Source organism: Rattus norvegicus, chromosome 8, assembly GCF_021556685.1.
Source record: "Rattus norvegicus strain SHRSP/BbbUtx chromosome 8, alternate assembly SHRSP_T2T, whole genome shotgun sequence".
In the NCBI taxonomy this organism is placed as follows: Eukaryota; Metazoa; Chordata; class Mammalia; order Rodentia; family Muridae; genus Rattus; species Rattus norvegicus.
Genome location: NC_141541.1, coordinates 70,277,081 through 70,304,200, shown reverse-complemented (window position 1 = coordinate 70,304,200; position 27,120 = coordinate 70,277,081). Strand labels below are relative to the sequence as shown.

Genomic DNA, 27,120 nt, shown 5'->3' with positions numbered 1-27,120 from the left:
TCATGGAGTAATAATCTTACTTTCTTTCTGTCTCTCCGAGAAGAAACCTATGGTAATTCTCTTGTTTTACTATCTGTAATGCAACTTTTAGCACTGGAATGCACTAATTTGGCCCCTTTTTACAGTTGTGATAGGCCTTTTGTGTGAATATTTGTCCTTGTTTATTCTTCCTTGATCTTAGAACAGTGTGTAGCTTCGAAAGTAGGGATTTTTCTCTACCATTTTTTCTAATATTGCCTTGTTTTTGTTTTTAAGTGTCCATTGTACATATGTTAAATTGTTAATACTGCTTCTTGTACCCTGTCATTGAGTCTCTTCATTTGTGGAGAACTGTCACACTCTCTCTTTCAGGTTTTTTTTGTCCCCCACCCCTTGGAACAGTTTTATTCCATGGTTTTAGGATTACTGATATTTTTCTCTCTCCTACTTTCTCTCCTTCCTTTCTACAGAGTCTCACTGTGTAGCCCAGGATTGCCTGGAGTTCATTGTATATCCCAAGTTTATCTTGAACATGCAATCCTTTTCCGTCAGCTTCCCAAGAACTGAGACTACAGGCGTATACCACCATGCCTTTGCTAAACCATGGTTTCTTGAAGGAGCTGTAATAAAATCTGGTATTGTATCTCAGTCTCTTAGTATTGGCAGAGAAATGGAAAAAAAAAAGTAGAAGCATGTGCTTTGCAACAAAGTCAAAGCCATGTGTTAAGAAACCTTACCTGTTTTTAGTTCAGTCTTGCCTGGTTGTAGAACTGAATAGCTCTTGACATATGTGCTGTATTCCAGGAATTTCATATGAGCTTATTGTCCAGCAGATTTGCAGCCATGTTGTATTTTGAGCACCCCAAATTAATGGCTAAGATTAGTTGGAAACTGACTAGGATTCAGAAATAAATCCGGATTTCTACTAAGAAGTGGGTTTTAGCATGGGATAAGGTACACTAGGCTCTAAAGATGTGAAGAATCATGCTTTCAGTCTTACATGATTTTTAGTTTAGTTTGGGTTGATTTGGGTGGGTTGGTTGGTTGGTTGGTTTTTTGTTTTGTTTTGTTTTGTTTTTGGCTTGTTTGATTCTTTTTCTACTTTTCGTTTGCTGTGGGGTATTCATGAAATTGGAGGGCTCAAGGAATCTCTTCCTCAGAATATTAAAGGGAACAGAAAGTAAGTCAAATGAAAGGAGTCCTGGAACCATTTGTTTTTCTGAACCTTGAGCTGAAGTCTTTGGGGAGAAGGGCAAAATAATTTATTATTCTTATTTTCAACCAGGATTGATGATATATTCAGGTGGAGATGGAGGCTCTAACAGTAATAAAATGATCTGAGCCAGAGTGGCTTCTGTCAGATACCTTCCTCAAGTACTTGCTCTGGCAGTTGGTCTCTGCCAAAAGTAGTCTTGTGTTTATACGTTGGGTACTCAGTTTTTAATACTGACTTCCTGAACTTTTTAATTTTTTAAAATAAGAACATTAAATACACTTATACCATCTACAAAGTATTTTTATAATAAATAGGAATATGAAAATTTCCACTTCACTCAGGAAGCTGCTAAAATCAAATAAGTCTTTTTGGGCCTGTGTAACAGTACCCTTAGTCACTGAGTAGTGGGATGTATTGTAGTAGAAAACAATGGACTTAAAACAAACAAACAAGCAAACAAAAAATCCAGTCAATTATAGTTCAGCTTCACTGTATAACTTTGTAACCTTAAGCAAACTAGTTAAACCTAAGATACATTTTTCCATCTGAAAAATATCATGTATATCTGGAAGGTATGGGGAGATAGATACTGTCTACCCTATATGTTAGTATGAAGATCACAGTGGAGGTATGAAAGTGTTTTTGGAAATGTGTAATTATATAACACAAGTGTAAAAACCATTTATAAAATTAGCTCAATCAAGTCTTGCTTTTAAACTGTGGATTTAGCTTCTCATCTAAATATTCCTTTTATTGCTGATAGTTTTGAAAAAACTGAAAATAATGTCTAGGTTGGAAAATGGATGTAAATATATGGTGTTTTTGGCAGATATACCAATATGAAAGAATTAAATAATTTTTAACATTCTTTTTTAAATTATTTGAAACTTTTATCTTTTTAATTCCTAGTTTTTAATATCTTTTAAATGTTGAATTCTGTGACATTACATGTGAAATTTCTACCTTGGATTATCAATAGAAAAATTATTATTGTTTTCTATATGTATGTAATATGTATGTATGAGTGTGTGGGTACATGTTCCTATATACATGCATGCTAATGCCAGAGCAACACATGGAGTGTCTTCATGTATGGCTCTCAATCTGTTTCCAAACCAGAGGCTCACAGTTTAGGGTAGGGGGGCTGATCAGAGAGCTTTTGGGATCTGTCTTTCTGTTCTTCAATGCTGGTGTTAGTCAGGACAGTATACCTGGCTTTTTGTCTGAATGCTAAGGATCCAGATTCAGGTTCTCATGACTGCTTACTACCAAACTATCTTTCTGGCCCTGAAAAATTAAAACAATCTGGTTGCTTATTGTCTGATTCTGAAACTGAATCCTCTTCTAATTAGTATGTATGTATTCAGAGGAATGCAAACTGACTTAATATAATTCTAGTATGAGTATAATTAGGGAGTTAAGCTTGTCAAAATGTAAAGCAATGATTGAAGTATGAATGTAATATTTTGGTACCTTCAAAATTATTCATAGTATTCTGTTGTATTGGCATAGATCAGTGAAAGAATCCCATTGGTTGCTATAATCATTCTTAAATGCATGCCTCTTATGGTTACGCTTACATTCTAAAGGATGGAATTAGAAAATAAAAGATAAAATACAGTGTATCCGCAATAAATACTACAGAGAAAAGGGTGAGAAAGGGAATGTGGAGAGGGCTGAGAGACATGGAGGTTGAAGGTAGGCAGGCTTGAGAAAGTAGCCATCTAGTGAAGCCTCAAAGGAATAATCTGCATGAGTAATTCAGGGAAGAACACTGGGATTGCCAGATATAGCAATAATGTCTGTAGAAGGTATGCCTGGAGTGTCTAAGGAAGGAAAAGGACAATAAACTGAATTAGAATCAGGCTAGAGGAGAGCTGTAGAGGTCAGAGAAGTGAAGTAACTTGTTGGAACTTTGCCGTTTGACCTGGAATGATGCAATTGGAGAGTTTTGAACAGAGGAGCCATATGGCCTTATTATTCTTAATGGCAAGAGAGATTTGAGAGTTCAAGGCAGAAAGTTTAGGAGACCATTGCAATAATCCTGTGAGCCTCGTAGAAGTGGAACAGTTTTTAAGAGGTTGGGCTTTATTTTTTAAGTAAAACCAGTAACTAAAGGATAAAAGAGATGGGATGCCTGTGCAACTAGAAACTTGGTGTTACCACTTACTAAAAGGAGGAAGACTGGTGGTGGAGGAAGGCTGTATGTAGTGGGATTGTGCTGAAGCTGGTCAAGGCTTTAATTTTTAACTTCAGTGCATATTAGATGTGCAAGTAAAATATGCTCAGAAGGTACTTGTATATATATATTAGAGAGCAGTTGTGGTGAGAAGACCAAATTATAAATAATTTGGGATATGTAAGTTTGTAGATGTTGTGTCTAAAATCTGGAGGAGACCATGTGGGGAGTAAGCATAGGTGAAAGAGGAGAGGTCCAAGAACTGAACTCCAGGGCATTTTAATCAGTAACATGGAAAAGTTAGGCAAGTTTGGAAAAAGTCTGATCAGTGTGATTTCAAGAGAAAGTGGGAAAGGCTGAGGATGTAGCTAGATGATACATTACCTACCTACTATGGGCAGGACCCTGAGTTGATTTCCAGTAGTGTTTAAAAAAAAAATTTAAGGGAAATTTTACTGTAGAAGGATCTACTTCCTAGCTTGTTCATATTGTGGTTGGCAGGATTCCTTTCTGCCTGTGGCCAGAGACCTCTGTTCTTTACCGTATGTACCTGTAAAACATTTCACAGTTTGAGAGCTGACTTTGTCAGAGCAAGCAAGAAGGCAAGAAAGAATCCCAGCATAGAGCATGGTAGCAGGAACATCAGTCTTAATAACCTTGTCACATAGTGGCAGTCATCCTATCATTTCTGCCATATTTAATTTGTTGTTGTTGTTAATAGATTACTAAGTCCATCCTACTCTTAGAGGAAGAAGAGATTACATAAATGTGTAAATACTGGGTCAATCATAAAGTACATCTTTGAAGTTTGCTACTCAATCTTCAGATACTGCTACTGTAAGATGCTCATCTGCTTGCATGAGTTAGCCTTTTTATCTAGCATATTCATAACTGGTAACACTCATTTGTGAGAGAACTGGGTGAAGGTAAGAATTTGGTTTAGGACTATTAGATAACATGCTTTGTACCCGTGGTCCTGTTTTTTTCTAGTGATTCCTTTTATGAAAAGATTTAACAGTGTTAAAGTCATGCTATATCCAGTGATATGTGCCTAGCGTTGTGGAAGCTGAGTCAGGAGGGGGCCAAGTTGGAGTCCAGCCTGAGATACATAGCAAGACCCAGTGTAAAAGCAATCAGACCACTACCACCAAGAAAAGAAACTAAAATTTTATTCGTAAGAACTCAACAAAAGTAGGAAAGCTATTAAAATCAGAAAATATGCAGATACTTTTATAGAAATTCGAAAGATTGCTTTATTTTAAGATAATTCAAGTTTTCATACATTTCCAACATAGATACTATTTTATGACTTGGAAGGAGGTGGATATATAAAAATCTATGCAGTTGAAGTATAGCTGAACTTGATATATACTGTAAAATAATCTTTTCTTGTAAAACTAAGCATTTAACAGACCATGGATTCCAAATGTTTCTTTGTTATTGTTGCCTACCCCTTTGGCATAGTTTATATGTTGAAGTCAGTTCAATCTTTGTAGGAGAACTAAAAAAAATCACCCTAGACTCACAGCATTTTAAATATTACAAATAACTTTCCAGATGAGGAAATAGTCACAGAGAGATGTACTCAGGTTTGCTTATGACAGAGCCAGTGCCCAATGCCATTATAAGTTATAATATCCTGATATTATAAGTTGCTAGGAATGAGCCTTATGTAACTGCTTAGCATTTTAAGAACCCTCCCTGTCTCGTACCCACCAGAGTTTAGAGTGTAATTTGCACACTGAGATTTTTGAATGCTGCTGAGACATTTCCACTTTGCAGCAGAATTTGGGGACTTATGCTTTTCAGGGAATTGGTGTACTTTAATGATCTGAGACAAATCAACAGTGCAGACTTTGTTCATTCTGACTTGTTAATCTTGTATTTGGCTAGGTTTGGCCAGGGTAGTAAGAGAAAAATCTTTGTGTTAAGAAATAATCAAGAATTTTGCTGTGTTGACTTTCTCAATAAAGTAATACTGTCACTAGTTTTTGCAGTTTGTAAATACCGCGTGCAGACTTCCTTTTTTTTTTTTAAGATTTACTTATTTATTTATTTAGTGTATATGAATACACTATAGCTGTTTTAGCCGTACTGGAAGAAGGCATCAGATCTCATTACAGATGGTTGTGAGCCACCATGTGTTTGCTGGGATTTGAACTCTGGACCTCTGAAGAGCAATCAGTGCTCTTAACCACTGAGCCATCTCTCCAGCCCATGCACAGACTTCTTAATCATGAAATAGAAGTTCTTGACACTGATGAGGAAAAGACAAAGTCTTCTGCCATCTGTGTTGTGGCAGGCTTTGCTGTTGTGTTAACTAGATAAGTTCTAATTACTGTTAAACAGACGGTTTGTGAGGTTGTGTTAATACTTTAGAGAAAGTGTGTAAATACAAATCGGCAAAGAGCTGGTTCCAGATTTAGAAATAAAAGCCCTAAAAAAAAAAAAATTAAAAAAAAAAAAAAAGGGGTTGGGGATTTAGCTCAGTGGTAGAGTGCTTGCCTAGCATGTGCAAGGCCCTGGGTTTGGTCCCCAGCTCCGGAAAAAAAAAAAAAAATTTAAAAAAAGCCCTAGCTTTGGAGGTAAATCAGTTCTAATCTGTAACAGTTTTCTTTAATAGTATATTTCTTGGTTTTGTGGCAAGGGAAAAAATGTTTGCAATTTGGTGTAACCTCTCTGTGGTACTCTCCTGTTCTCTGCATGCTATAGACAAGATAAAATACTAACCTCTGATTGGTTTGTGGCATACCTTCCCTTCTCATCAGCTCTCTCCACACCTCTTCCCACTCCTTCTTTCCTTTACTCTTTCCCCTTTGACACTGGATTTCACTGTGGCCTAGGTTGCCTCAACCTCCAGAGTTCTGTGGTTCCAGGTAGCTCCCGAATTTTGTTCTTTTAAAGATGAAGTTGATTTTGGTTTAGCTTTTTTCCTTCCTAAAGGTTAGATGTGGGAGTATGAAGTCAGAGAGTTAAGAATAGCAGAATTGCCTGTGGTGACACACACCCCTAATACCAGAATTTGGTAAGTAGAGATAGGCAGGCCTTTGAGATTAAAGTTAGCCTGATCTACATAGAGTTAACTCACACCTGAGCATGCATGCTACAAAAGCTAGTGCACGCACACGCACACACACACACACACACACACACACACACACACACACACACACACGCACACACACACTGAGTTGCATGTGCATATGCATGTGGAGTCCAGAGGTCAACCTCTTGTATCAATACCTAGGAACCATCCACTTTGTTTTTTGAGACAGTCTCTCACTAACTAGCCTGAAACTCTACAAGTACACAAGTCTAGCTAGCCACTGAGCCTCAGAGATCCACCTGTCTGCCTCCCTAAGACAGAAATTACAAACATGCCTGCATGACCCATTTTTTTTTAAAAACATGTTTTCTGGGAACTGAACTCAAGTTAAAGCAAGTGGATAAATCCCCTGTGGATAAATTCTCGGCAGTCTGACCATTTGTGTTTCTCATAAGTAGATACAAAGCTTCATTTCTGAAAGAAGGACTTGAGGAACAGTGAATGGAAAACTCATTGGATTACCTTTCATGCAGATCAGCCTCTGCTGTGATACTGTTAAGGTCGTAACAAGTAAAGGAAGGCAATTTCTGTCTTCACCTTGATAGAGACAGGTGGTTTAATATGCTATATTCTTTAAAGGGTACTTGTGAAGTAGGAACTTCTTTTTAGTACCTCAGTGGCTAAGAAACTATAGTGTCCTGTTGGATTTAATTCATGTATAAAAATTCTAATTACATGGAACTTGAAGAAAAGTAGACTCTTGTGGTAACTGATAATGACAGAGGTCTGCTATTTTTGGGTGCTACCATTTAGTCTCCCCAGTTTGGATTTATTTTTTTAAAGATTCTTCCAGTACAAAGCAGTTATCTGGTAACCTTAGCTTTTTGTCCATCAGAGCTGCTTAAACTTTTTCCACTTATAACCCCTTTTTGGCAAAAAATAAATAAATAAATAAAAATAAAAATAAATAAAATCATGAGACACATTTAAAATGTGTACATTTTAGACATTTAATGATAACCATAGATTTATTTTAAAACAATTCCTTGGTTTACATATAATTTTGCCATTCATTAAAGATGAAAGCAAAGTTGCATATTAATGAGATATGTATCTTTTTTCTTATAAAAATTAAATCTTGTATAAATATTTGACACTCCAGGGCATAGAGCATTTTACCTGTATTCAGAGTTGATCAGTATTTTGATTTTATAATTGTCAATGGTGAGAAAACATCACATAAATACCTGGTACAAAATGACAGAAGTAGGTTTAGGGTCATTTCAGAAGTTGTTGGAAATTTTGCATACTACCATTCCAAAATATATTTAACATTTTTTTAAAAGAAACTCTAGATAGTAAGTTCAAATAACAGGTTGTTTAAATTGTTTAAATAAAAAACTGTGGCCCAATGTAACACAAAGATATACTAATTGATGCTTCCATGCTGATAGATAATAGGAAAATATTAAAATTCTTTGAGGTCCACGATTAAACCCTTGTGTTTCTGTAAGAGCAGAACAGTTTTTATGTATATTTAAAGTGCTGCAGTTCATAGTGTAGTTTAGAATATGAGCGTATTGGCATTGCATGACATCAAAGCATGTGTGCATAATGTGAGTTGTTTTCGGAACCATGGCTGTAGGGGAGTCCAAGAACACTGCCGGAAACGCTCTGGGCTCATTGCTTGTTGGGTTTTGAATCAAGCCTTGGTTGTTGCACATGCAGATCCTTTTACTGTTGCCAAAGTTTTTGTGACCTCGACTTGAGTTATGCAACCACAGATGAGGTCAGAGCCCACTCTGAGCAGCTGTGTGTTGACCTTCTTTCCCATTGCCTCTTACATCTTCTAAAGGCCAACTGTATTTACTCAGTAATTTCCATGATCACAGGATTTTGTCTTGTTTAATTTCTCTTATTAAATGTTTGTTAATTGACTAAATTTAAGTATTCAAATGGCTGGCCTTACTGTAAGCACTAAAGACAAAGAGAAGTTTGTTGTCATAGGTCCTACACAGCAAAGAAAAGGCAAGAAAGAAGAAATAATGATTGATTTTTTCTTGATTCTTTGGAGAAGGGAGTGAAATCTCTGTGATTCTGAATATTAAAATATAGGAGCTGCTTAAATGTTTTCAGTGCCACAGAGAGACTGACAGCTAAGATGTACCAACCCTGATAGACGCTGTTGGCAAGTGTCTTGCATTTTGGAGAGTCTGATTTGGTTATGAAACAGCCTTTTAAAAAGTAAATTGATATACATGGACTGACCCTGGGCTCCAACTGCATAGGTAGCAATGAATAGCCTAGTAAGGGCACCAATGGAAGGGGAAGCCCTTGGTCCTGCCTGAGGGGAGGGCGGTATTGGGGGGGAGATGGGGAGGGGAACACCCATATAGCAGGGGAAGAGGAGAGGTTAGAGGGATGTTTGCCTGGAAACCGGGGAAAGGGAATAACAATTGAAATGTAAATAAGAAATACCCAATTTAATAAAGATGGGGGGGGGAAAGTAAATTGAACATCTAGTGAGATTATGTGAAACAATACTACACACATGGCTTTCTAGTAGGAACTGTATGAATAAATGATAACGCTAAACTGACCTTGTTGAATTTTTACAAATACCACATACTTTGGTTAAAAAGAATTTGGTAACCAATGTAAATAATTTTCCTCGCCATGTATTTGTGGAGCAAACCTAAATTATTGAAGCATACCGTTTCATTTTTAATTGAATGTAATCTAAGAACAGAAGTCCTTTGGTGAGAGCTGTTCCTTACAGACCCTTGCCTTCTATTTGAAGTTAGTACAAATGCAGATGAGAAAAGAATGACTGTGAAATTGTTGCTGATGTTAGCAGCACAGGCGAGGACTGAGTTTACCGTACATAGAAGTAGTTGGCTGAATATTACTTTTTAAAATAAGTAGGATAAAGAATAATCAATAGATTAAATGACATGAAAAAAGTGTTTGAGACATGGGACAGTATATTTAATTTTATTTCATTATTGTACTGTTGTTCTATGACCATATATGAGTAGTGTAATAATCATTTATTGGAAGCTTATATATAGTTCTGCTTCCATAGAGGTGGTAAGATAAACAACGTAATTACTTGTGAAATCTCTTTCCCACTTTGCTTTTCCTCACCCTATTTATTAAAATACCTTGCTTTCCCTGATAATAAACTCTTATTTTCCCCCATAATAAAAAAGCAAATGAAGTATTGTTTTTTATTTTCAGAATGTTTTCTATGTAATTACCCCCTCCTCTTTTCTACCTAGTATAGGTTGGGAGTGTATGTGGGGGATGGGAGTGGGAGTGTGTATGCATTTGCCAGAGCACATGCGCGAGGCCAGTGATCTGTATTGGGTGTCTTTCTCCATTGCTCTATCTTCCTTTTTGAGACAAATCTCTCTCTGCCCCCAAATCTTACTATTTCGGATAGACTGGCTGGCCAGGATGTCCTAAGGGCCTTCCTATCTCTACATGCCCCTCCCCCCAAACACCAGCTTTTTTATTTGGATGCTAGGAATCTAAATTCTGGTCCTCATGTCTGCATAGAAGCACTTTACAAATTGAATGCTTCCTTGTCCCGTAAGTCAGTATTCTTTAAAAAAGCTTTTTAGACTTATTCTATCGGGGTTGTTTTGTGTTTGAGCTGGGATTTCACTATATAGTCCTGTCTGGCCTATAAGTTGTGATTTTCCTACTTCAGCCTCACAAGTAACTGGAATTACAGGTGTATACCACTATGCCAGCTAAGTTTTTTTAGTTGCATAAAATTGACATTGTTGCTTTAATATCTGTTAAATTAGTCAGGGTTCTATAGAGAAACAGCTGATAGAATGAACACACACACACACACACACACACACACACACACACAGAGTTTAGTAGAGTTACTTGTGGTTCCGATAGTGCAACAATGGTTGCTTCCTGATAGAAAGTCCAAGAATGGAATATTCGACGGGAGGCTGAATGTCTCAGGTGACCTTCAGCATACATTGGAATCCCAAAGAAGTAGTTCTAATACCAGTTAAGAAATGAATTTGCCAGCTAGAATGAGAACAAGCAGGCAAAAAGCAAAAGCTTGCTTCTTCTGTGTCTTTTCTCTAGGCTGCCATCTAGAAAGTATGGCTCAGATCTAGGGTGGATCTTCTGCACCTCAAATGATCCAATCTAGAAAACAATCCCTCACAGGGGTGCTCCGCTGCTTGGACTTCAGTTAATTCTAGAAGTAGTCAAGTTGACAACAACTTTGGGTTTCAGACTCATTTCTCACTAATTCCCTTCTAGTTCAAGATTCCACAGAACTTTTGTGGAGTGTCTCCTATAGTCTGTGACAGTTTCCTGTCTGTCTTTGCTCACATGACCTTAATTAGTCTGAGTGCTGGCCAAGTGTCTATAGAATGTATCTCATGTGCTTTGTCTAGCACTTTCCCTCATGATCAAAATGTGGGATTTAGAAAATAGCAACACAGAACCAAAAATGTCCTTTCACACTTTTTTCTGGGAGTAAGTAGTACATGAAGGCAACACTACTTAGAGAAGATAGTGTTTGCTCAATTTTCCATAACAAAGTAGTTTTGCCTTTCTGTATTCTAACCTTTGGAAATGAGTTACTGAATTCAGCCCATACTTGGGCCAGGACAATGAAGTTTCATGTCATGGGAAAGCAAATGGATGTATTTAAGGAAGTTTTCTCCCTTGGTCGTTTATGTACAGTATGTACAGTTAATATGTTGATTTATCATTCAATCCAAATAGCCCTCCATTTATGGTGGTTAGACTTGAAGTCTTCTCAACTTTGTCACAGTATAAAGCAAAGCATGCCCATTTTCTAAGTTTTCACTTTCACTATACTGTTCAGTAAATTACACAAGATACTTAACACTTCATTGTGAAACAGGCTTTTATTAGAGGATTTCTCCTACTTTTGGCCTACTTAGTAGCCCGAGTGGATATAAACAAGGCTGTGATGTTCAGTGATCTAGGTGTACTGAATACAGCCCCTGGAATGTGTTCAACACTGGGCAGGCTGTCAGTCTGTGATCCTATCATATTTCATGGTGTACCTATAGGATGGTATTTTGCTACAATGTTGGTCTCCTTGTTTAGCAGTCTCTGGGCTCTCCTTTTTCAATCTCTGATCAGAAACTGGAAGCTTTATTTGTTAAGGTACGCTCCCTGAAGCTATGCTCATCTTTAGGACTAAGCAGTAGGAGGATATAGAAGGGGATGGGGACAGGACCCATACACACTAAGGATTCCCATGTCCTCTTACACCAGTGAGCAAGGTTCCCTTGCCCCCTGAGCTTTAGATTCATAATCTTTATTGCTATTGCTCCCACAGATTGCAGGGCCAAAGATGGAGGAGGGGTGTGTGTGTGATATTCCTATACTTTCTTGTGAAAAGATTTACCTGTTCAGTCACAGCTGGAACATGAAACTGTTCGTTTGGGCTCTATATACACTCCAGGCTGGATGATACTAGGAGAGAACCCAATAGCGGCCATTCTGAAATAGTGCTTTGCATTCTGATCCTCTTATAGGATCTGCCTATTGCCATTACTCTTTAGGGTTTCCGTGTATTCTATTGTAGGCATTTTACCCAGGTCTTAGAGCTTCGTTCAGTTGGTGGGACAGTTGGGATGTTGTATTTGCTATATTTTATCTGCAACTAGAACCTTGCTTAAAGGTTTTTTGTTTTGTTCTAGGAATTTAACAAGAAACTGAAGTTTCAAAGATTCAAATATTTTTTGAATTGAAGCCAGAAATGTACTAAGATTTTGATTCTTTCATTTGATTAAGGTAAGATTATTTAATAAAATGTAATTGTACCCTGACATGTTTTCAAACATATTTTATTAAAACATTTTTATTTCTGAGTCTCTAGATATTTGTACCTAAAAACATTTTTATGGGTTCTTAAAGCATTTTATGTTTGCTTGCCACACACAAAAGCCTGAATTCTATCCCTCATACCACTTAAACCAGGTGTGCTGGGGGCACCTGTAATAATCTCACTTTGGCGACAGAGGCAGCAGGAGGGTTAGAAGTTCAAGGTCATTCTCAGTTACTTAGCATGTTGGAAGCCCCGCTAGAATACATGAGATCCTATCAACAGAAAGTGGGATGTGGGGGTCCTTCACCATTTAAATGACTAGTGTTCCTTGTAACAAATACCAGATATAACGGAAGCAGGATGGTATGATTACCAAAGGTGTAATATATTACAAAGAAATGTTTACCTGGGGCAAAAGTCATCAAGTTGTCCTACAGCCTGGCCACTTGTTTTAGTAAATAATGTTTTATTGGAATATAGCCATATCCACTCAGTAGTCTTTGTCTGTGGCTACCTTAGCATTTCAGTGCTGTGTTTATTACTTTAAATTTAAATATACATTGTCTAAGTACCTGTGCCAATCCTAAAATCTTGAAATGAAAGCCTTAGAAGTCCTAGTTTTCTAGCTAGATGTGGTAGAGGCAGAGGCAGGCAAATCTCTTGAGTGTGAGTCCAGCCTGGTTTACAGAGTGAGTTCCAGGCCAGTCAGGTCTACACAGAGAAATCTTGTCTCAAAAAAGCATACAAACAATAAATAAATTAAAAATAAAAAGCAATACTAGTTTTCTGAGATAATTGGTGTATTAAACACAGACGTAATGCTGCCGGTAGTGTGTGCTAAGTGCTTATTTATTTCTAAGTAGTGCTCTATGTTTTCAATACTAAAAGCTTACATAATGGTGGTTTTGTTCCTGTGCTAAAAAGAGATTCATACCAACTATATTTGCTTCCCTAGTAAGGTTAAACAGAACTAATAAGACTGATGAGAGGATGATGAGAGTGAGAGAATGATGATTGTTATTAATAGCCGCCCTGAGTAAGTAATTTACAGTACATGAAGTTTTAAGTGAAAATATCCTAATATAAAAGAACATTAGTGAGCCAGCTGTGGTAGTGCACTGTAGGTTACTTGAGAGGCTAAGGCAGAAAGATTAAAAGTTCAAGGCTAGCCTGGGCTACATAACAAAATCATCTAGCAGTTAAAATAGGAATTACATTTCCCTCTAAAGTGTGAATTTAACATCTAATGTGGTCAGCCTTCCATCTCAGCAAGTTCCATATTGGTGGATTTGACCAACACAGATGCAAGATGTTTACAAGAAAAACTATATAAACTTTATTTCTTTGTGGTAATTCCCTAAATAAAACAGTATAACAACTACAGACAAAGCATTTATACTCTTTTTTTTTTTTTTTTGGTTCTATTTTTCGGAGCTGGGGACCGAACCCAGGGCCTTGCGCTTGCTAGGCAAGTGCTCTACCACTGAGCCAAATCCCCAGCCCCAGCATTTATACTCTTAACAGTTGGTGTGTGAGTGATCTGGGCTGATTTATAGGGGAAGAGTTATTGAGGTTCATGAAGGTAGTGTGCTAGTTTATAAAAGGGACATCAGCACACAGATTTTTATGTTCTTGGGTACTAGATCTAATTTAATGGAATTCCTAAAATTGTGAATGTTTAGAAACATTAGAAGAAATTACAGTTGGAGTCGGGTAAGATGTATGCTGTGCTTCTCAATGATCTCTGAAAGGCTAAAGAACAAAAGTATAACAATCTGTGGAGAAATTATAGTGCATTTCCAACTTCTACTAAAGAAACACCTGTTTTAGACACCAAAATCTGAAGGGGAAAAGTAATGGTTTGGAGGGAACTCATTCTGGGTAGCTTATTAAAAATAAACTTTCTGTAATTTTCAGTGTGTTTAAAAAAAAAACAAAAACCATTGGATTTGAAACATATATGTAACACCTAGCCTGAGAGAATATTTGGTTTAAAATAGGTTTGGATGTTATATTTGTGTTTACTTTGTTCTCAAAAAACAAATTTAAAACTTTTAGAGAAGGAAAGCTAGAAATTTAAAGCATTCGTTATTATTTTGTGTTGATTCTTTATGAGTTTCACATCATGTATCCCAACCCCACTCATCTCCACATCCCTTCATTTCCCGCCTTCACCCTTGCAACTTCTCCCCTAAAAAAAAAAGGCATTAAAAAATCTCACTGTGGAAGCTGTAGTGTATCACAGTGTGTCCTGCGGTATATACCCTTTGTCCACACATCTTTACTTGCAAGTGTTCATTTCAGCGAGTCTGGGTCTGTTTCAAGGCCTCTGGCTTCTACTACACCATCAATACTGGATCCTCACCAGGACTCCTCTCAACAGACGTCCTGTTGTTGCCCTGTGTCATGGAGATCCTGCATCTTAGTCCTCTTGTGTGTTCCAGCAGTTTGTAGTTGAGGTAGATGGTGGGGTAGACTAACTCAAAGCCCTGGATCTCTGGCCTGTGTGGTAACTGAGCTGGTCGGCCTGCCTGCTCTCCTGCCTCCACAACACCAGGGTGAGCTCTCCAGCACTGCCCCAGTGCTACAGCTGGCAAGGGGCAGAGTCATCTGTCCTGTTCTCATGCTCTCAGGGCCAGCCCACCTGTACCCATGCCGCCAGAGCCAGATCTGTGGTGCCAAATCAAGGTGTGGCTGCTTTCCCATGAGCTGACACTTGGAAGAGGTTGGGCCACCTCTCCTCTCACACCTCTTGACTCACCTGCAGTTTCATCATCAGGGCCAGCTCTTCTGTGCTGCTACCCAGGTAAGGTGCAGTGCTCTCCCAAGTACTGCAGCCTGCAAGAGGGCAGGGTCAGCTCTACACAGTTCTTGGACATCAACATCATCCCAGGCGGCAGCCCAGACCAGGAACCTTCACATATTCTTTAGTGGCAATATGAATCAGTCATAGACACAGACTCTTGCTGCTATATGGCCACAGTCCCAGATATGGCCCTCAGCAGCAGTATGGACTGCAATTTCACCATGGCCTCGGGTGGCAGTTTACAGTAGGCTGTTCATTTCTACCTCAGGTCTCCAGTTCTACCTCTCTTCATAATGTTCAAACTGTTCTGCTTCTTTTTTTCTCCCATCTGTCCACCACATAATTACACATCTTAGTGGCTCCCACTTCAGTTGAGCCACCAGCAGGTGGGTCTCTGGGTATCCTCCTCTGCCTGTACTCTATGGTATGGTATCTGGGTGCCCTAGGACTCCGAGTCACTAAGCATCATTTCCGTAAGCATTTCACTGGACTATCAGAAAGTCTGAGCATGTGTTGAATTTCTGAATTTCACCTAATAGTAATACAGACATGTATTTTCTAATGCATGGTGATTTGTTTACAAGAAACAACTCATTTTATGGTAGATCAATAAACTACAATGATTAGACCATCTTTATATTAACTATGTTTTATTCTGTAGTAATGCTAAGCGTTAATATGTAGAATTGTCAAAATATACTTATTGACATTTTTATTTTACTAGTGGCATGTTATAGTACACTTAATAAAAATTCATCTACATACCAAGGATTAACTATTTCTAGCATATTATCTTCAAATCAACAGAAAATATTTCAAGTATGACAAAATTGTATGAGAAACTTTTTCGGGATATAAGAGCCATCAGTCTACATAGATCTTTCCCTTAAAACTTAATAAATGTTATTTGACATTTGGTAAAGAAAAAGACCAAAATAATAAAAAAGAAAGAGTCCAAGACTTAATGTTCTTTTTTTTTTTTTTTTTTTTTTTTTGGTTCTTTTTTTCGGAGCTGGGGATCGAACCCAGGGCCTTGCGCTTCCTAGGTAAGCGCTCTACCACTGAGCTAAATCCCCAGCCCCCTTAATGTTCTTTTAAAACATTCTAGGATAAAGTAGATTGTAGACTGTCTGAGTAATATAAAAAAACATTATTTGGATATATTTGTTTATTCCTTCCTGTGTTCAAGTAGATCAGTACAAGTGGTAAATTAAAAAGTAGGATTTGGAAGACTTGAATTGCTGCCAGACTAGTTGTGTGAACAGCCACAAAACTTAATCTTTTACTCTGTAAATTAAATCATTGGAGTTTGGCTTCTAAGATTAAGTCTTACTTGATGTTCTTTTGTTTTTATTTGTGTGTGTATGTGTGTATGTGTGTGTGTGTGTGTGTGTGTATGTGTGTGTGTATGTTGAAATATGTAAAACATGAAATTTGCTGTCAGCCATTTGTAGTTGTATGCTAGTCATCTTTCTCTACAGTCTTTCATTTTGGAATTTTGTGCCCATTAAAATAAGTTCTTAGCAACTTCCCCTGGCAACCACTAGTCTTCTATCTCTTTAATTGTGATTTTCTATTTCATTGTATCTATTACGAGTCATATTGTACTTGTTTTCTGTGTGTAACTTATTTCACTTAGCATGATGCCCTTGAAATGTATCTATTTTACAGCATATAGTAAAGGATACCCCACTGTATGTATTTGCCAAATGTATCTATTCATCCATCATTAGACATATGGGTCATGAACATGAACAGTGCTGCCATCAGTATGGGTGTACAGATAGAACTTCGTGATCATGTTTTAGTTCTTTGGGGAGTGTGTTAAAGTACAGAGTTGTTAGGGCATAAAGCATCCTGCTTTCTACAGTGGTGGCTAAGCTCTAAGTTCTTTCTATGTGGTGTTCATAGTATTTTCTGGTTGTTTCTATTCATTCATATTTGGGAGATTTGGAGCTATATTTTTTTCCATACAATCTCTGTCTCTTTCTTTCTCTTAAAACTCCTACAGTCCATATATCGGTACACATTATGGTGGTCTTATATTGTAACCCTTGTTCTCTGTTCATTTTGTCAATGTTTATACGCTCTTGTTTCTTAGATTCCATAATTAGTGTTCAAGAAGTTTCTGTTTTCAAGACTTTTATCAACACCTAAAATTTAACTGTATGCAATCCGACAAATAAATGGACTTATTTCTCCATTGTGAGAATGTTTAGTGGGTCATTATTTTCAATGTCAGAACCCTCTTGAAATGGATTTGAGACCTTATTTTTAAAAGCTAGATAGATGCTTTGCCATTGCACCAAATAAGGGCCATTTAAAATGGTCAGACTCACAAAACAGTAGTTGGCAAGGACTAGGTTATATAAGAATAAGGCTTTGTGTATTTACATGTAACAAAATCTGTGCTGTACACTTGACTCAGGAGGGTAAAATGCAGTGAGGACATTTTCATGCATGTGTACTATGAATAGTAACTGCTTTTAAAAATGCAATATATTACTGAATACTTCACTGAAGTTAAGCATACAAGATAAATATATCCATAACTAATTTGGAAAATACGCTACTTAACACAAATTATCAGACATGCGAAAAGGCAGAAAAATATGAACCTTAGCAAGGACAAAAATCAACCAGTAAAAAGGGAGAAGTAAAATGTGATGGGATTATCAGACATGGACATTAAAACAGCTATTACAGATGTACTTCATATGTTCAAGAGAACAATGAACATGCCAAGGAAAATGGAAGTTATTTATAGGAAGAGATCCAAATAGAATTTCTGTAAAGGAAGAGCAGTGTCTGAAGTGGAATGAGTAGCATGTTAAATATTTTAGGAGAAAAGGGAAAGTTAAAGTTGGACCACCAAGGACACTGGCTGCCCAGGCTTGGTCCCTGGAATCTGTGTGAGTAGAGAGAACTGACATTGTCGTCTGACCTCTACATGGATATCATGGTACATGTGCCAACACATATACTCTAAATAAATTAAAATGTGATGATTGTTTAAATGAAACACTAAGTGAAATACTCAAAGAAAGAAAAAGAACACAACATCACTGAACTACAATATGTTATCAAGCAAATTAATAAAATATAGCAAGTTTTAGAAGAAAATAGAGACAAAAAAATAGTTCAGATAATGGCCAAATATTACTATGTTTGATGGAAGAATTTGAATAGTGAATAACACCATTTTTTGAGTTGTCCATGAATAACTAGAAAAATAATTTTTTTGAAAATGGATTGGGGTAGAAATGGAGGGATAAGCTGGGTGGTGACAGCATATGCCTTTAATCCCAGCACTTGGGTGACAGAAACAGGCAGATCTCTGAGTTTGAAGCCAGCCTTGTTTACAGAGGCTTTTATACAGAGAAACCCTGTTTACAAAAACAAAACGAGAAAAAACGAAATGGAAAGGATAAAAACAGATGTCCTGTCTTCACATTCAGTATGTTCCTTTAGACTTCTTTTAAAATTGTCTTCCTAGAGATTAAAAAAAAAATGGTTCCCCAGAAAGAAGTCCTTCCTCAATTATGAATATTTACCATAGGCCATATAATCCGTGTAGAAGTTCAGCTGCATTGCAGTTGCTATAATGGAAAAGGGAAGATTTGTGTGTCATGTTAACTTTTGATTTCTTACTCAGTATCTGTTAGCCTTTGAAATCTACAAGTTACAAAATGTGAGTAATTACTTTTCGATGCTGAGAGTTGGACCCAGGACCTTAAGGAACTTAGGCAAGAACTCTACCAATTAGCTTCATCCCAAGACTGAATAATAATTAAACTAATGTCTTGAAGCTTTCCTACTTTTTTAGGCATGGAGCAGTGTATAAGTTATGTGGTAGAGCTTATAGTGGGGAGAGGATACATTCAAGTCTGTGTGAGGTATTGTGATACCTACACAAACACAAGGAAGTGGTCAAGGATGTGGTTGGGGAGAAGCAGAAAGTTTTTTGCTTTTTGTCTAATACTTAGGTTCAGCTTTTACTTCTAAATAATCATGTTGATTATTATGTAAACTGCTTACATAAATATCAGCAAAGTAAGGTTTTAACTTCTAGATTATGTTATGTGTAGGAAATATATTTCCATACTTAGGAATAATTTTTGCATTAAATTTTATGTCTACTACAACTGTATTATTTAGCTAAACAGAATTTCTGTGCTATAGTCTGCTTGCCTTTCAAGTTTTAAAGCTGACAAAAATATGTCTATCCTTCACTCTTGAGTGAGGAGAAGCCTTAGGAGGTAGAGGAGGAAAATGCTGGATTTCTTCAGTTAATCTAGTTCAGTCCCCTTCCTGTTTGTTTGAAAATTGTTCATCTGGGAAAGCTTAGCTTAAATCTTACTTAATTCCCATTTGTGTCTGATAAAATTTATGTTCCTGATCAATATATGATTCTGTGCAAAGGTGGATTATATTTTTGTCTTGATTGCTGCTCTTAGCAACTTTTATGAGATAATAAAAATTACAGAAGCTTAAAGAAAAGTACTCTTCTCATGGGAACATGTACTCTGATTTTTCAGATTGCTTATTTGGGAAAATGGCAATAGATTATTAAATATTTGATTAAATGAACTGCTAGGTAGATGATTATTTAATTTTGCTGGCTTTCAAGGACATAACTTGATAAACATTTCCCTCATTCTGCCTAGTATGAGTATCTGCTATGTGGTGGGCACTACATGGAGGTGTTCATTTTATCTTATAACTATTTCATGAAGTAGACATTATATCTGATTTATAGATGAGAGAGATTTTAGAGAAAGGTTAATTTATATAACATTGTCTATCTTGAGGCTGAAAAGATGGCTCAGTGGTTAAGAGCACTGGTTGCTCTTAGAGAGATCCTGGGCTTGTTTCCCTGCACCAACATGGCAGCCCACAGCAGTCTGTAACTCTAGTTCCACACTCTCTTCTGACCTTTGCAGGCACCAAGCACATAAGTGGTGCACAGACTTATACATATAAAATAAATAATTTAAAAAAGAAAAATTTTAAAGATTGCCTATCTTAGCAAGATTCAAATGTAAGTCTATCAGCCCCTAAAGCTTGGGTATTTTTCAAAATACATAACTTACCCTTGTGTCTACCTTTGTTCATCTTACTTCTTTAACTAGTTTCTTCATTGTCATAGTAGTTTTAAAATTTTTGTGTATATACACAGATGAAGTGATGCATACCTGAAATTCCAACAGTTAGGTGGCTAAGGCAAGAGGACTGGGAGTTCAACGCCATCCTGGGCCTCAGAGTGAGTGGGTCTCAAAAACAAATAGATGGCTTATGTGCATTTATTCATGACTAATTTTACATGTTGTTTAAAAAGTCGGATTTTTAAAAATTATTTGCTTTGGGGGCTATGGGAGAGATTGAGGTACTTGGATTTGAACTTGGGCTTTATGCATGCTAGGCAAGTGCTCTACATTGAGCTGTATCTTCCTTCCTCTTTTACTTATTATTTTGAAACAGTCTTACTAAGTTGACTCTTCAACTAAGTCTGGCTTGAAGTATAATATTTATATAATAAAACGTGCCCCCGTTAAAATATACAGTTAGTGAGCTTTGTCATTTGCCCCAACAGTCAAAGTCTAGAATATTTTTATTGCCCCAGAAAGTTCCTAATTTTCTTTTGTGCCATCCTCCTTGATAGATCTCTTTTTTAGCCACTAACAGAAATGGAATTATATGTTGTCAGTAGCTTTGGATTATGTTTTGGAGATTCATCCATGTTGGGGGAATTTCTTAGTTAGCTTTACTACTGTGAACAGACACCATGACCAAGACAACTCTTATAAGGACAACATTTCACTGGGGCTGGCTCACAGCTTCAGAGGTTCAACACATTATCATCAAGGCAGAAGCATGGCAGTGTCCAGACAGGCATGGTGTAGGCAGAGCTGAGAGTTCTACATCTTCATCTGAAGACCACAAGGCTTCCAAGCAGCTAGGATCAGAGTTTTAAAGACCATACCCACAGTGACACACACCTACTCCAACAAGACCACACTTCCTAATAGTGTCACTTCCTAGGCCAAGCATATACAAACCATCACAGGTAATATTGGAACCAGTATGTTGCTGAGTTATAGTCCATTGTACATATGAGCCATTTTATCCTGTCACCAGTTGGTGGACATTTGGATTACTTCTGGCCTAAACTGCCGTTGGTGCTCACGCATAACCTGTTTAATTTGGAATTTCGAATGACAGTCTTCTTTAGTGAGTACTTTATAGATTTCTTCAGCTTATATCACCTAAAGTAGGAGCTACGTCATTGAAGGCTCTGTTATAAATTGAAGATAAAAAAATTGTGTTGGCTGTTTTGAAAATTTGGAGATCAAATAAATGACATCTGGAACACAATTTTTAAAAAGTTTTGCATGTTCTAGTAATGCAAAGATAAATGAAAAGAAATGAAGTTGAGCAGAAATGTAGTGTGGCAAACATTGGATTAAAGTTTAAAATTGGCCGGATGTGGCAATGCATGCCTTTGATCGCAGTATTAGTGAGGTAGAGGCAAGCAGGCTCTGAGTTCTAGACCAGCCTGGTCTACAGAGTGAGCTACAGGACAGCCAAGGTTACATAAAGAAACCTGTCTCAAAAAAAAACAAAGAACTTAAAATTGTAGTTAGGCCTATTATCTGGCTTTAGTTCAGCCGTATCATTTGTTAGATTTCTACCATTTATTAGTCCTGGGTCAAATTATAATTTTGAACAAATTAGTAACCTATATAAAAGGAAAATAGAACTCTGATGTTTATCCAACTCAATCACCTTCCTGTTTAGAAACATTTCCACACTTTCATGGGTACATACGGGATCTCACTTTGTCCTAGCCACTTTTGGGCGCCAGTGAGAGAACTAGTACAAGAAGTGATTGGCAGCAGCAGCAGCAAAGCCTGGGCGAGTCAGCACTTGACTCGACAGCTGTGTTCTTATCTGGAAAATAGAGCCTCTGTCTAGTTCAGAGAAAAAAATGTGATGACTGATAAGGACTCAAAACTGCCAGTCTCTTCCTCTTCCCTTTTGTAAGAAGCTCCCTTGTCTCCTACTTACCATTCTGTTGAATACTTATTTTTTTTAATTGAGTATTTTACGTATTTACATTTCAAATGTTAATCCCCTTTCCACTTCTCCCACCCTCCTTCCTCCTTCCCCTGCTTCTATGGAGATGCTCCTACTCCACCCATCCACTCCCGCCTCAACACCCTGGCATTCCCCTATACTGGGGAAATGAGCCTTCATAGGACCAAGGGCTTCTCCTATTGATGCCAGAAAATGCCATCCTCTATTACATACGGCTGGTGCCATGTGTTACCCCCTACCCCAATGTGTACTCTTTGGTTGGTGGTTTATTCCCGGGAGCTCTGGGGGTGTCTGGTTGGTTGATATTGTTGTTCTTCCTATGGAGTTACAAACCCCTTCAGTTCCTTCAGTCCTTTCTCTAACTCCTCCATTGGGGTCCCTGATGGTTGGCTGCAAGCATCCTCATCTAAATCAGTAAGGTTCTGGCAGAGCCTCTCAGGAGACATCCATATCAGGCTCCTGTCAGCAAGCACCTCTTGGCATCAGCAATAGTGACTGTATATGGGATGGATCTCCAGGTGGGTCAGTCTCTGGATGGCCTTTCCTACAGTCCCTGCTCCACTCTGTGTCCTTGTATTTCCTCCTGTGAGTATTTTGTTCTCCCATCTAAGAAGGACTGAAGCATCCACATTTTGGTCTTCCTTCTTGAGTTTCATATGGTCTGTGAATTGTTTCTTAGGTATTCTGAGCTTTTTGGCTAATATCCATTTATCAATGAGTGCATACCATGTGTGTTCTTTTGTGACTGGGTTACCTCATTCAAGATGATACTTTCTAGTTCCATCCATTTGCCTAAGAATTTCATGTAGTCATTGTACTCAATAGCTGAGTAGTACTCCATTGTGTAAATGTACCACATTTTCTGTATCCATTCCTCTGTTGAAGGACATCTGGGTTCTTTCTAGCTTCTGGCTATTATAAATAAAGTTGCTATGAATATAGTGGAGCATGTGTCCTTGTTATATGTTGGAGCATCTTTTGGGTGTAAGCTCAGAAGTAGTGTAGCTGGGTCCTCAGGTAAAACTATTTCCAATTTTCTGAGGAACCTCCATACTGATTTCCAGAGTTGTTGTATTAGCTTGAAATCCCACCTTTCTCCATCTGTTGTCACCTAAGTTTTTTATCTTGGCCATTCTGACTGGTGTGAGGTGGAATTTTTTGATTTGCATTTCCCTAATGACTAAGGATGTTGAACATTTCTCTAGGTGTTTCTTGGCCATGGAGATGGAGGGAAAACCAAGAAGGGGATAACAGTTGAAATGTAAATAAATAAAATGACCAATAAAAAAAAGAAAAATCGTGGAGATCATAGATATTGAAAATGAATTCACAAGACAGTAAGGCTAGGATGAAAAAAAGAATACTAGCTAATAGAAAGACATAAATTAAAAGGGTGTAAATAAAATAAGGACAATAGGATGGAAACTGTTTTCAAAAGCATTAAAATAAGCAATAGAGTAGAAATTGAATTATGCAGTAGCCAAATTAAACTGTACCAGAATAGAAAATACATCTGAAAGTTGAATTCATGATATAGAATACAAATTTGAGAAGCTTTCCCAAAATGCAAATGAAAAAAGAAGTAAAATATTTGAAGAAAGTAAAGAATAAAAAGATGTAATATATAGAATTTATATTCTAGAGAGACCAGAGCAAGTTGAATAGGGATCGGTTTGTTATTAAACACTATAGGAAAAAGATGGAGTATAACTTGATTATAATTCAAACAGGAATATTCTCTAACATTTGCTACATTTAAAAATGAGTCAAACAGGTTGGAGAGATGGCTCAGCGGTTAAGAGCAGTGACTGTTCTTCCAGAGGTCCTGAGTTTAATTCCCAGCAACCACATGGTGGCTCACAACCATCTATAATGGGGATCCGATGTCCTCTTCTGGTGTGTCTGAAGACAGCTACAGCATACTTATATATAATAAATAAATAAATCTCTTTTAAAAAAATGGTTTTAAAAAATGAGTCAAACAAGCCTATTCTGGTGAAATTTTGTCCTGAATTAAAATAATCTTTAAAATTAAAGAACTTTATCGTGTATCCAAGCAAGAAAGAGAAACAAGCAAGCCTTCCAATACAGAGACTTGCTGTAGGCTGTTCTTACAGTTAAATTGTATTTATATGTGCATGAACAGTTGACTGGGGACAGAATTCAACCTTGTCTAAAAAGAGCTTTGTAGGTGTGGTAGCACATGTCTTTAATCCTTAGTTCAGCACTCCTGGGGCAGGGGCAGGCACATCTCTGAATTTGAGGCCAGCTTGGTTTATATAATGAGTTCCAAGCCATCCATCGTTGCACAGTCTCCACACAAAGAAAAAAAGAAAGAAAGAAGAAGAAGAAAGCTTAACATGCAAGTTTAGTTGACTATCAGGGAATCATTCAGTTTCTGAAAGGTAGTTTTGAATAATACAGCATAGATATTCTGTGATATATTAAGAACACAGGCCTCACAGTCTGACAGCCAATGTTCAGATCCCTTTTGATCTTAGTTATGTGAGTCATCAAAGTAAATCTTCAGTGACTATTTGACATCACAAGACTTAAGGCGTGCCATGTTTAAAATCAGGCAGACACATGTGAGTCTTCGTGTGTAGCCCACACTGTCCTGGAACTCTTGGTCATTTTCAGCCTTTCAAGTGGTAGGATTACAACCTGTATCACCACTCTGCATTAGGAATGTAATCTGATTTGAAGCATTATGAGCCACTTGTGTCAGATCATGTTAACTAAAAAAATTAAATGAGCTAGCAGAGCTTAGCTTTGTCCTATTGTGAATGATTTCTAGAACATACTTGTTTACACTTCTAGAAGGGTCTTAGTCACCCAAAATACTAGGTCTTTTTTTAAGTTAAATCCATATTGGATATTTAACCAATTGACTGTATAATTTAAGTCTTCAGTCTATCAAGCAGTAAACAGCAGTAATTAAATTGCAAATCTGTTTTAAAGAGTTGGCCAAGATACATCTCAGTTTATTCTGTTACTTATACTCATTTCTGTTTGGTTTATGGTTTTCAGTTACCTAAATACAGGAAAGAAAACACAGCTGCCTGATTTAAATGCCTGTCTTTTTAATTTGCATTTTAAACAATGCTATTTATTTAACAAATCTTTAATCAAGGTCTCCATTGGACTAGATACAGTCTTAGGCACTGGGAATGCAGTAATGAGTTGGAGATGGACAATAATCTTAGTAAGTAAGTGGACTCAGGCTGAGTAAAGAGCTGGAGAATAGTGGGTGCATGAACTGGTCACTGAGGCCTTTTTAATTGACATCTAAGCAGGGGGTCAAGTGAAGTAAGGAAGGAGGCCAAGTGGATGCTAGGGAAAGAGAATGTCAGGCAGGGGAAATGGCAAACACAAGTGCAAATCTCCTGACTAGAAGCATCCCTGACATGAGTCAGTTTTCTGCTGATTACTCCTTGAAAGGTTTCTGGTTCCCATAAAAAAATTAAAAGAGAATTAGAGGTTTCTTTCTCTCATTTCAGGGCACCTTCTTCCTATCTTTTACAGCACTCGTATCATAGTAACACTGATGATGCCCTTTGATTTTTTTTTTTTTTCGAGGCACATGGTTAGTGTCTTCCTTACCTGCTGCATAATAACTGGAGAACAATTGCTTAACCAGTCAATTTGGGCATGTGTTGATCTTTTTCTTCTACTTACTACCTAAGAATAAAAAGAAAAGTAAATTGCTTGATATGTTAATAAAAGGACATAGTAAACAAACACAGTGTATGAATCTACAGGTCAAAGCAGTCATATCTTCCAAAGCTGCCTGCAGTTGTCATTTCATGAGGGAGTGCATAATACTCATTTCCTGCTGTTTCTCTTCTACATTACAAACTGGCCTTCTGGGAAATAGAATACTACATTGACTGGGGCTATTGAACCATTCTGAAGTATAGTTTGCAAAATTAGTTACTAGTTTCACTGATTTTTTGTTTGTTTGTTTATGGGGTTGTTTTGGGGGGATGACTTTATCCTTTTTAGTAGTGTTGAGACTCTGGATTTTTATTGACCCCATGTGTTCCAGTTAACTTCAGATGTAATTCTCTCAATTTTTAACAAATAAATTTGAAAGAGAAACTTTAAGGCTGACCACAATTCTTTTAGCTGCACAGCACTGTACTTTTTTTTTTTTGATTGTGGAATGTTAAACATATAAGTATGTAACTTAGTATATAATATGGCTGTTGGTCAGATTTAACATTAACATCTTTTTCCAATGTTGATCTAATGCCCTCTTAACTTTTTCTGATCAGGTTCTTGCTGTGTAACCCAAGCCAGCCTCAAACTCAGAATCTTGTTTTAGCTTCCTAGGTGCTGGGGTTCTGGACAGCACCACACCCAGCTTCTACAGCTGTTTTGACCCATGGGTTATGATTCCATCAATTTTTGAAAGTTTTGTTGTTATCTATCATGAACCTAGAATCATCTAATTTTTTAGGAAGGTCCGTTTTCTTTTGTTTTGTTTTTAGTAAGAAATGGTATCATATATAAATCTTGGCATCAGGGTTATTAAAAATGTGTTAAACTTCCGAAAAGAAAAAAAAAAAAAAAAAGGAAAAAAAAATGTGTTAAACTATGTTATTTTGGTTTTCCCATCGTGTGCCTTGTCATAGAGTAGTGTTGTTCCATGAGCAGTTACTCATATTTGGGTAGAGGAGGAAAGACACTCCTCAAAGATATAACAAAGAGCCTTGTATTTCTGTGTTTAAATATTATTATCGTTGTACATGTCCATGGTATTTGGATTGGAGTGTGATAACTGTGGAGGTCAAAAGAACTTTGTGGAGTCCTCTTCTTCCATCATGGCTCCTGGGATCAAACTTGGCTTTATTAAGCTTGTGTGGCAAGAGCCATCTTGCACCCAGTATTTCTGTTTTAATGGTCAAAATGTCGGGTATAGTGGACATATTATATAAATGATAACACA

At 37.2% G+C, this 27,120-nt stretch overlaps 1 protein-coding gene across 6 annotated transcripts in view; it reads left to right on the top strand.

The window, feature by feature from the left end:
* Glce (glucuronic acid epimerase) overlaps positions 1-27,120 on the top strand; it is a 65,911-nt gene that overhangs the window by 20,441 nt on the left and 18,350 nt on the right. For all 6 annotated transcript variants that reach the window (NM_001427627.1, XM_087562784.1, XM_087562782.1 and 3 more), the window contains 1 exon segment: positions 12,138-12,231. The gene's annotated coding sequence lies outside the window, so the exon portion shown is untranslated.